The sequence below is a fragment of the Myxine glutinosa genome, chromosome 11 (assembly GCF_964187855.1).
Source record: "Myxine glutinosa chromosome 11, kmMyxGlut1.1, whole genome shotgun sequence".
NCBI classification, from domain to species: domain Eukaryota; kingdom Metazoa; phylum Chordata; class Myxini; order Myxiniformes; family Myxinidae; genus Myxine; species Myxine glutinosa.
Genome location: NC_136271.1, coordinates 99,720,552 through 99,732,669, shown reverse-complemented (window position 1 = coordinate 99,732,669; position 12,118 = coordinate 99,720,552).

Below are 12,118 nucleotides of genomic sequence, written 5' to 3'. Positions count from 1 at the left end.
ACTCTGAAGAACAACCAGGGCGGGCACGCGAACCTCGACGTGCCGCGGTCTTCGGATCTCCCTGTCGCCCGTTCTGTGAACCAGAGTGCGAGGAGTCGGAGCTGTCACCTCCAGCCCTGCCGTTTGCACGGACCTGAACCTTCTCATCCCTCCACCCATTCCTGCCATTCCATCCTTTTGTGTACGTGAGTTTGTTTTGTGTGTCTTGTCCCTGGGGTATAAATAAGCCTGTATAGATAAGTAGAATTGCACTGTGTCTTCTCCTTCTGTAATTATTTTCGTTTCTTTCCTCCTCCTTGGTTTCTTTGGTTTTGTACAATAATAGTTAGAAATAAATTCCTGTTCTTCCTTACTCTGCCTTCTTTTCTTCACATCCGTTTGTCTTTGTGATTTCCCCATTGAATACCTGTGGCACGATTTGGCCAACGTTTAGGACCGGGTCTAGTTTTTGTTAATAGTTCGAGCCACGGGCTGCTAATCCGCTCGGCAAAATAGCATCTTGTCCGCGGTCTCGAACGACGTTGCTCACCTGCCTCGTGGAGGGAGCTGGGCAGCTTCAGGAGCGGAGACGGCCAGTGAAAATAATGGGGGGGATTAACCCCCCTGCTAAGGGGAGTGCCGTGCTCCGTTTCCATAACAATTGGTGTCGGGAGCGAGATTCGGACCTGAAGTGCGCTTAGCGCACTCAAAATTATGAGTGGTCGAAATTTTATTTTGACATCATAAATTTAAATCATGCCATGGATAATCAAGGCTATCGGGTGATGGTGGGGGAGATAGAAGGGGTAGAAGCGACCCAGGACCCCAGGGAAATGTATATGGGGGAGAGAGAGGAGGAGAGCAATGAGGATGTGGTTGCGGGGGTATCAGGTGCACAAGATGGCGCCCTCGCGCATGTGGTTGCAGAGGCACAAAATGGCGGCGCTGCGGCAGCCACGCCCGCAGCACCGGTGAATTTGGACCTCTTTATGATGCAAATGAGGGCCCTCATAGTCCAGACGAGTGAAGACCTGAGGAATGACATGGGAAACCAACTTGTGGGATTGAGGAAAGATATGGGGGAAATGAGGGACGAAGCAAGGGGTACTAGTGCCCAAATTGGGGAATTGAGGAATGACATGGGAAACCAAATTGTAGGATTGGAAAACAGAATGGGGGAGCGATTAGAAAATCAAATAGGGGGATTGAAAACTGACATGGGAAATCAAATCGGGGGGCTAGAAGCCAAATTTGAGGGTTTCGACAACAAATTTGAGGGTTTAGACAACAAATTTGAGGGGTTAGACAACGGGATGAAAGGGGTGAAGAATGGGTTAAAGGAGCTCGAAGACAAGATGGAAGGCAAATTGAGGGAAATAGGGGAGCAATCCTCCCGGGAAATTAAACAAATGGGAGATCAGATAGAGGAGGTGAAAATCGGGTTGGAAACTAAATTGGATGCCCAGAGGAATGATTTGGAACAGATGAGGGCAGCATCTACCAAAGAGATGGGAGAAATGGGGGAGGAGATCAGACGAGGTGTGGGCGAGGAGGTCGCGGGGGTACGCGAGGAGGTAAAGCGGGGTGAGGAGCGTATGGAGAAAGAGGTGAGAAATAGTACGGCTAGGTTACAGGGGGGCATAGAAGATCTGACGAGGAGAGTAGAGCAGCTGACGGTGGGACAAAAGGAATTAGGGGAGCAAGTGGAGAAGAACACTGCGGTAATTGGGGGGTTGAAGGCGTCACAGAAGGAAGAAGGAAATAAAAAAGGAACTCATAGTGACAAAGAGGGAATGTCAGATGGTACATGAGGGACTGACAAAGAGGTTGGACGAGGTAACAGAGGCAATGGAGACGAAAGAACGGGAAGTAAGGACGCACATAGAAACGACCAAGGTGGCATTAGAGGAAGAAATTGAGGGGGCGCACCGGGAAATAAAAGAGGTGAAACAAAAATTAGAGGAAGTGGAAGAGGGGGTGAGTGAAATCAAGAAGAGATGGAGGGAAACTAAGAGGGAGATAAAGGAGGAGGTGATGGAATTGGTACAAGGTCTGTGTTCAAATCATGATGATGTGCTCACTAACTAAATAAAGAGTTTGCAGGTGGCGGAGGAGGAGCGAAGATGAGGTGCCGAGGTGAGTGGCGATATACTCGGAAATGTATATGGTGTGAGGGGAGATTCAGTGGGCTTGGGTGTTGGTGTAGACCCGGGTGTTCGTGAGAGACCAATGGTGAGGTGTATGACTGGTCCGGAGTGTGTGGAAGGAGGAGGTGTGAAAGGAGGTCCGACTATGGGGAGTGCGGAAGGTATTTGTGAGCCAGGGTGTGCCGGGGTGATCGGGTGTGTGCAAGAATGCACCCCCATGAGTGGTACGGAGTATGTACCGGGAGAGAGTGCGCAAGAAGGGGCGTGAGAAAGGTGTGAAACGGAGGTGTGTGTGAGGAAAGAGTGTGCGCCGAGGAGTGAGTGTGCTGTCGAGAGTGAGTTGGTCGTGGCGTGGGTGCGGGGGGGGGGCACATTGAAGCGTGTGATGGGGAGTGTTACAGGGGATGTAACGGAAGAGTGCACACCTGTGGTGAGTGTTACGGAGGGCGTAACGGGAGAGTGTGCGCAAGAGGATGTGCGAGAAAGGTGTGTAACAGAGGAGTGCATGATTACAGAGTGCGCTGTCGAGAGTAAGGGTGAATGCGCGACCGAATGTGGTGGTGAGAGTAGTGAGAGTGACACGATGCACGAGTTGGTTGTCGCAGGTGAGAGACGATGCACACCTGGAATGGAAGGATGCACACCTGGAATGGTCGAGCACGTGTGGGAATGCACACTTGAGTTGGTAGTGAAGCACGTGATTGGGTGTGCGGAAGAGTGCACACCCGTGGTTGTCACAGAGGATGTGACCGAGGAGTGGGCGCGAAGAGTTGTGTTGATGAGGTGTGCGAATGACAAGTGTGTGCTAAGGTGTGCGGTGGTCAGGTGTGTAGCGAAGTCTGTGAGCGGAATGAGTGTACCTGGGTGGTGTGAAGGAGAAAGTACAATAACGAAGTGTATGGAGACACCTGGATGTGTGAGCAAGGAACGGAACGCGTGGTGTGAGCATGCAAGTGAAGCATCGATGTTAAACGGAGCAGCGGTTAGATCGACTTTTAGCCGAAGCGAGCCCTCAGTTTGTGCCAGGCTTTGGGTGCAGCGGGAACCAGCGGGGATCGTAACCACGGCGGTTTCGAAAGAACCGCCATGCGCGATCCACGCTGGGCCTCGCTCTGAACGGTCGCTTCCGTGCTCCGCTAAGCGGAGCGGGCGGGCCGGTTCGAGGACAGATAGGAAGGGTCGGCACGGCGACCCCTTATGGTTGCGGCGTTCCGGCCGGGCGAGATCGGACGGGAGACCAAAAGGCTCCGCGCCGAGGTGGACCTTGGAATCTCGGCCCGAGCGACCCCCCTCCCTTGAACCGAATGCCGGACGGACCCAACCGCCGGCAACGAACCACCCGCATTCATTGCTCGGCTTCGCGAAGCCAGGCTTTGAGAATGAATTGACGCACCGAGAGGCTCAAGTGAGTAGATGTGTGAGGGTAATAGCAGTAGTGAATTTGAAAAGCAAGATTGATGATTGGTAAACTGATTGGCAGATGATTGGCAAATTTTTGATTGGCTGGAATTTGATGGGCAAAATTGATAGTGGGAGATGCCCGATGTGGTGGGATGGCAACTCTGCCATCCCTCGCACACGGGGCACATGAGCTATAGTTTTATGGGGTTTATGGCAGTGAAAACTAGCCCGGGAGGGTTAGGATAAAATGATAGGGATCTAGAGAAGATTGACCATAGGTAACTGGAGATTTAAGTAGCGACTTTGGACAGGTAGTCGGGGACATAGAGTAGGGTAGTTGGATTATAATGACGAGGGAGCGCAATAATGTAAGGGGCGACGGGGAAGCGCGAGTTTCAGAGGGGAGTAGTTAGATCAGATGATGCCGTGTGAGTGTTGAAAGTGTATTCGGAAGTGTATTGTGAAAAGTGTGAGGTGATTGTGAGTTGTATTGAACGTGAAAGTGTATGGAGCAGTGTATGAGGAATAATTGTGGTCGTGCATTTTATTGAATGAATGAAGAAGCCTGGGAGGAAGGAGGGTGCAGGTGGCACCAGGTGTGATTGCACAGGTGTGCAAATGAACAGGTGTGTGGAATACATGGAGTATGGAATACATGGAGTATGGCATGGATGGTGTGGAGGGAGTATGGTGGAAACTGTGGAGTGGAGTGGATGGTGCGAAGGTGTGAATGGGGGAAAAGTGGACCCCATCACAAATACCCGGGGAGTGTAGATTAAGAGTTAGGTAGAGGGTATAGGTAAATTGTGGTTGGATATTGGCCTCTGTGGTGCGTGGTGGAAGAATGGTGTTTGGATGGGTGCATTAGTGACGTGGAAATGGCTGGGCGTGTGGCCTGTTAGTGTGAAAGATTAAATGGGCACTCCGCCACTGTTAGGATGTCGGCCAGGTGAGGCCGCAGGTGGGCTCTGGGAGCCGGTAGAGTTGTGGATGGGGCCCGAGGATCCGGAGGACGGACCCGGGTAGCCCAGTGCCAGAGAGGGCACCGAGTGGGGAGAGCGCCAGAGGGCCTTCCCCAGGTAGATAGGTTAGGGTAAGGAGCAGGTAAGCTCGGAGGCAACTGCAGTGGTGGAGGTGTGCAGGTGGGTAGACCTTCTGGGAGAGCCACACGACCCAGTCCTGAAATTGTGCAAAGGCACAGGGAGTTGAATCGGGGGAGTGAGACCCAAAATTGATGAAGCACCACAGTTTGGTCAATGGGAATTGGTTCTTAAAACCGCATAGAGTGTAAGATGGCCAATGGATTGGCAGGGAAAGACCCCGGGTAGTGTAAAGTGTATTAGTCATTTAGAGGATAGTTAGGATTAAGAATCTCCTCGCACCATCCACTTCCACTCACCTGAGGTGACGACGGTGCTCCACACCATGCCATGGTTTGTTGTTTTTATTTTCTGTGCAAATGTTTTGGATTGTGAGACGCATCATGACGTGGGTGTGACATTGTGCTGATGTTCCATCTCTCCCTCCTTATGAGGATTGATGATGAATTGGTGATGGCAAATTTAGACAAAGGGATTGTGACGAATTTGGTATTGGGGGAAATGTGGGGAAGACGTGACGGTAGCGACGAATTGGTAAGGGTGTAGATTTTTTGTGTCCATATGGGGTAAGGGCAAGGGTAGGGTAGGTAACGGGGGTGGCGGGGGGTGACGTACGGTCGGGACGAGCTTTTCTCTGCTAAGTCTCCAGACGCACCTCACTCTGCATTGCCTTCGTTGATGTGTACCCTTGTGACCTTACCCCTCACTCACCTGTCTTCTCTGTCTTCCTTCCCCAATTGCCTTCCCCAACCCAAGGATCGTGCTCTCTGGGCACTGAGGGGAGCGTGCAGAAATCCGCCATTGTGTGCCCGAATCCCCGCAACCAGCTTCCTGCATCCACGCACCACTTATGGACCACATCTCTGTGGCTGAGCACCACTCATGGACCCCACGGGTTGGGGCATGGCCCGTCTACTGGGACCGGCCACGATGGCCCAAGATCTTGCTTGCGGACCCGGTGAGGTGGCACCAAGCCCACAGGTGAACCACCCATAGTCAGCCCCTGTGGGCCATAAATAAAAACAGTGGACACGGTTGTGCTTTTGTTTTATATCCACCAACTAGGCCGCAACCAAGAAGAACATGAAGTTGACAACATCTGGAAGAACAACGGCCAGCAGAGGGAGCCGAAGAGGAAGACCAGCAACAGTTTTTATTTATTTATTATAACTATGGTGACTGTGCACTGACTGGTGCTTTATGGTGCTTTGGTGTTTTGTGCTCTTTATTGGTGCTGGTGCGTCGATGCAGTGCATGCTGTCTCCCCCCCCCCCCCCCCCCAAAAGAAAAATCGCAGGTCCTGGGTTGCAGTGTAAATACAATCAACGTCACTTGTAAATAATGCTCCCCACCGTACATGTTTAATTTGAGAACCATTCCGCAATTCGGTTATCCTGTGGGCGTGAATCTGTTAGGTAGGGTGCAATGCAGCAGAGGGACATACTTATTTGTGTTTTAAAACTGTCGCACTCAGGGTCAGGTTAATTGTAGAGGGAATTACACCTACGTGCCACACTAAGTTAAGGTTTTATAGGCCCGGGACGTGTCTGGAGGATGAGGGTGCCGTGTTGCAGATTTGAGAATCCGTGCACTGTGTGTAATTCATTGTTGTAAATATCACCCTCTGTCAACTGTAAATAGTAATTCTTGTAAATACCTCCGTTTTGTGTAAAGATCAAAGGTCGTCCCCTTAGTTAATCCATCGCATGCACGTAGAAAATCATATACCCTTCTAAATAGTTATTTCTTATTCTATGTAGTTTAAGGCTCTGTTTCCCACAAGTTGACTCTGCATTGCACCAAATGACATAAGATAGTTCCCTTTTCAAGTTTCCCCCAATCATCTCTTCGAAGTGCCAGTGCATTGGGCGGTTTTCTTCACCCCAAACTCCATTACGCACGCGGTCAGCTCGGAGAAGAAAGGCGTGTCTCCACCTCGTCATGAGAAGGAAGAGTGAGCCAGCCCCCAATCAACCAACCAAGGATGAGGGGTTTGGCCTGAGAGGGCGGAGAGAGAGCGTTCGAGGAGGTTCGCGAAAGTTCCATGGGCGTGGTTATATAACCCGTCGCCCGGAGCCTCCCACCGCAGTCCACCGGAGCCCAGTTGAGAGAGTTCAGTTGAGGAGGAGAGAGTGAGTTCTGAAGAGGAAAGCGAATGAGAATCGGCACGCCCTGCTCGCGATACCAACCAGCACTCTGAAGAACAACCAGGGCGGGCACGCGAACCTCGACGTGCCGCGGTCTTCGGATCTCCCTGTCGCCCGTTCTGTGAACCAGAGTGCGAGAAGTCAGAGCTGTCACCTCCAGCCCTGCCGTTTGCACGGACCTGAACCTTCTCATCCCTCCACCCATTCCTGCCATTCCATCCTTTTGTGTACGTGAGTTTGTTTTGTGTGTCTTGTCCCTGGGGTATAAATAAGCCTGTATAGATAAGTAGAATTGCACTGTGTCTTCTCCTTCTGTAATTATTTTCGTTTCTTTCCTCCTCCTTGGTTTCTTTGGTTTTGTACAATAATAGTAATAAATTCCTGTTCTTCCTTACTCTGCCTTCTTTTCTTCACATCCGTTTGTCTTTGTGATTTCCCCATTGAATACCTGTGGCACGATTTGGCCAACGGTTAGGATCGGGTCTAGTTTTTGTTAATAGTTTGAGCTGCGGGCTGCTAATCCACTCGGCAAAATAACATCTTGTCCGCCGTCTCGAACGAGGTTGCTCACCTGCCTCGTGGAGGGAGCTGGGCAGCTTCAGGAGTGGAGACGGCCAGTGAAAATAGAAGGGGGATTAACCCCCCCCCCCCTCTAAGGGGAGTGCCGTGCTCCGTTTCCGTAACAATGGCCATCCCTCGCACACGGGGAGGGGGGGAGGGGGAGGGGGAAAGCGGAGGGGGAAAGGGGAGGGGAGGGAGAGGGGGAGGGGGAGGAGGGGAGGGGGATGGGAGGGGGGGAGGAGAGGGAGGGGAGGGAAAGAGGGAGGGGGAAGGGGGGAGGGGAGGGAGAGGGGGAGGGGAGGGGGAGGGGAGGGGGAGGGGGGGAGGAGGGGAGGGGGAGGGGGAGGGGAGCGGAGGAGGGGGAGGGGGAAGGGGGGGGGAAAGGGAGGGGGAGGGGGAAGGGGGAAGGGGGAGGGGAAAGGGGGGGGAAAGGGAGGGGGAGGGGGAAGGGGGAAGGGGGAGGGGGAAGGGGGAGGGGGAAGGGGGAAGGTGGAGGGCCAGTCAACAATGACGTTGCAGTTCTCATGGTCAGAGAGCAGCACAACAATCGCGACATCGTCCTGCATCTTCGAAAGAGCACGAAGCGGATTTTGGAGACTCACCGATCCTGTGACCCACGCCCTCCAGTACCGGCGTTGCCAGGCGGGGGAAGGGAGACCCGCACATTCCCAACCCGTACATTCGCCCTCTCGACTCAAGCTCGTATTCGATTCGTACTCGAAATCGAAAGGGGAAATCCTTCGTATTCGAATTCGTAAACACGAAATATGAATTAAAATTTAATTCATATCGCACAAAATCGACACAAAACACGGTCGCATAAAGGTGAAAAAACGCAATGGCTTTTCGCCCTGAATTACGTGCAAATGTGTGACGTGTGACGGGATGGAACATCACGTGATCGCTCTGAGCGAATCAGCGAGCTGCTCGCACTGGCTGAGATTAGCGGGTACTTCGCTGAAATGCGCTGAGGTAAATATGAATAAAAAATATGGATCTCGTCAAATATTGTCGTGGCCATGTTCGTCTCAGTCTCAATGGCCATGTCTATGCCAAATATCAAGCACGTGAGCCTCTCCGTTTCGGAGTCTATCGGTAACATTACACACACACACACACACACACACACACACACACACACACACACACACACACACACACACACACACACACACACAAACTGTGTTATATATATATATATATATATATATATATATATATATATATATATATATATAATGAGAAGTGACACACTGTCAGTGTCCCTTTGCCATCAATTTATAATCACAGGCAGCAGAGACAGAATTCCCATCAAGTTTTTTCATTTTATTCTTGTATACAAATTTTAGTCTCAGTAATGGTGACCAAGTGATGTCCATTTTTGACATTACCGGAACAGGTAATTTTTAAGACACCAAACATTTTTTTTGCAGAATGTATGAATGAATGTAAATAATAAAATGTTCCAATGGCACAGAGAGTAAACGAATGAAGTCATTGGGAGTGTTGAAAATATGTAGCCATTTCTACTCGTTTTGTTATTTCGAGACTGGTTAATATTGTAGTTCATGTGCATCATGTATGTTTGTGAAAATACATGTGATCAGGGTATTTTTTCATTGTAAGGAACGAAAATATACAAATAATATAATCCAACACTTTGCTTACATACATTTTGTTTATGAAGCAAAACAATTTGGTTCATAATTTCCCAGTCTATTTTTGTTTTTAAAATTAAGATTTGAAATTTCAAATGAAGGTCGTCTGTAAATAATGACAAACGAAAAAATCGTTTTGTGTTTCCTGCAACTGAGCAAATGCAAATTTATTGACATTGTAAAAGTTTATGCATCACACGATTTAAATATCCCTGTTTCCAATTAACATGGAATGGCTGCATTCCAGGGTGGCTCATGTAAAGTCCGTCAAATGTAATAACGCATGATTACTTTTGATGTAGGAGCAGGAAAAGTAAAAAAAAAAAAAAAAACCTCCGTTCCAGAGATAATTACTTAAAGCACCTGTCAATGCATCCATTTTTTTGTAAAAAGCTCACTTATCTGTGTACTCAACCCATATGTCATATATATATATATATATATATATATATATATATTGTTGCGAATATGGAATTTGGCCTCCATATCCGCTTGTAAATATTCCCCTATTTTCTCCAATACTCCCCAACTTTCCCCGATCCCCCATTCCCTAGTCCCATTGCATGTAAATAACAATCAGTAGAGCCGACCTTCCCCTTATTCCCCCATTAAATGTCGTGCCCAGGTCCACCGCACCACACGTAGACAACTTTCGGACATCTTCCTAGTTATTCTTATTCTATGTCAGTTAAGGCCTCGTCTCCATTAATTATGACTCTTCGTTGCACCAGAATGTGATTATATGGCATCAGTAGTGAGTTTAGGACCTTTCCCATACCTCCTCCCATCTTCTTCCCCAAACAACAACAATAACAACAACTACAACAACAATTACAACAACAACAGAGGAGATGGCGGCGGAGCGGGGGAGGATGCGTCCTCACACCGGCTCGATTAGCTCCAGACCATGCGCTCCACGGGGTTACCCCGAAGGGGCTGGCTGTCAGCTCCTCGTCAGGGGCGGAGCCAGTAACCCCCCCCGCACGCACCCAATGAGAAGCAACGTGCCGATTCCACGAGGCGGAGCTAACGAGCGGAGGGCGTGTCACTCCCCGCCGGATATACGCAGCCGCTTGCCGGACGTGACGTGAGATGCGCCTCAGCTTGGAGACTGGGGAGAGAAGCCACCGCCACCCCCAGCGCGACGATACCTCCCCGCATCTCTGGACCGGACCGAGTCGATTCTGCCTTGAGCCAAGAGTGCACCTTGAGCCATCGCGACCTGCCTTTCCTTTTCATCAACCCCCGTGTGAGTCAGCATTTTGTCCCGTGTGTCTGTCGTCTGTCCGGGGTTAATATAAGAGTGTGTCTAAGTGCCTGTCTTCCTGTAATATACCTCTAGCCCCTGTAATCTAACCTTTTTCCGTACGAATATACTTGAGAATCGAAACGTTGGTGTCGTATTGTGTGATTGTAATCCAGCCGGGTGTCTTCTTTTTCTTATTGAGCCAGCGTAGCGCGACTTCGTCAACGGCGAGTATAGTCGGGTAATTTGTGCGGACACGACGGCCATTCCGCTCGGCCCACTTTAACATCAAAGTCGTGTCTGTAACAATTGGTGTCGGGAGTGAGATTCGAGGCCCGACCAAATTTTGAAAAAAAAAACGAATAGAGGAAAAAAAAAATTTGGTCAAAATTTGGAGCGGCCGAAATTTGTATTTGTTTTACGAAACTCGAATTTTGCAAGTCGCGCTATGGCGGATCAAGACGGCTGGGGTCCGGTAGGGGAGAGTGAGGCAGGGTCGGTCCAGGACCAAATTGAGGGACGTGAGGAGAGCGAAGCAGCGAGGGTAGCAGACGCGCAAAATGGCGCCTCGCTGGTCACCGCGCCCGCGACCGTGGCAGCGCCCCTGGTGGATCCGAACCTTTTTATGTTGCAAATGAGGGCCCTTATGGAACGAATGGGAGACCAAATTGTGGGAATGAGGGCTCAGGGTGAGCGATTAGAGGGCCAAATGGGGGTAATGAGGGACGAAGCGAGGGGTACTGGTGAGGGGTTAGACAAGAAATTTGGGAAGTTAGACAATAATTTTGAGGAGTTAGACAAGAAATTTGGGAAGTTAGACAATAATTTTGAGGAGTTAGACAAGAAATTTGGGAAGTTAGACAATAATTTTGAGGGGTTAGACAACGGGATAAAAGAGGTGAGAAATGGGTTAATGGGGGTAGAAAACAGAATGGCCGCTCAAGAGAATCAAATGGAAGGGATGCAAAAGGGGTTAGAGGGGTTAGAAAACAGTATGGAAGGCAAATTGAGGGACATGAGGGACCAAGCGGAAAGGGAAGTTAAACAAATGGAGCAGCAGATAGAGGGGGTCAGAATGGGGGTAGAAACCAAACTGGATGCTCACAGGGAGGAAATGGAGCAGATGAGGGTGGCATCTGGGCAGGAGATGCAAGTGATGGGAGAGGAGATCAGAAGAGGAGTGAGTGAGGAGGTCGGAGGAGTGCGCGAGGAGGTGAGGCACTGTAAGGAGCACATGGAGAAGGAGGTGAGAAAGGGGACTGTAAAGTTACAAGGGGGCATAGAGGACCTGACGCAGGAGGTGGAGCAGCTGACGGTGGGACAGACGGAGTTAGTGGAGCAGGTTCAAAGGAACACTGCGGTATTAGGAGGGTTGAAAGCGACACAAAACGACATAAAAAACGACTTGATAGCGACAAAGAGGGAATGTCAGATGGTACGTGAGGGACTGACAACGAGGTTGGACGAGGTGATAGAGGTAATGGAGACGAAGGACCGGCAGGTGAGGACGCACATGGAAACGGTCAAGGTAGCCTTGGAGGACGAGCTTGAGGAGACGTACCGGGGAATAAAAGAGGTGAGGCACAAATTAGAAGAAGTGGAAGAAGGGGTGAGCGAAATTAAGAAGCGACGGAGAGGAGATAACAAGGAGATAAAAGAGGAGATAAAAGAATTGGTCCAAAGTCTGTGTTTGGATCGTGATGTGCTCATTAACCGGATGAGGGATTCGCAGGTGATGGAGGAGAAGCGAAGAGGAAGAGGACCCGGTGTAAGTGGTGACCAATATGGTCGTGCGTATGAAGCGCCAGGGGATTTAATAAGCTTGGGGGTCGAGATAGACCCGGGTGTTCGTGAGAGGCCGTTGGTGAAGTGTGCGACA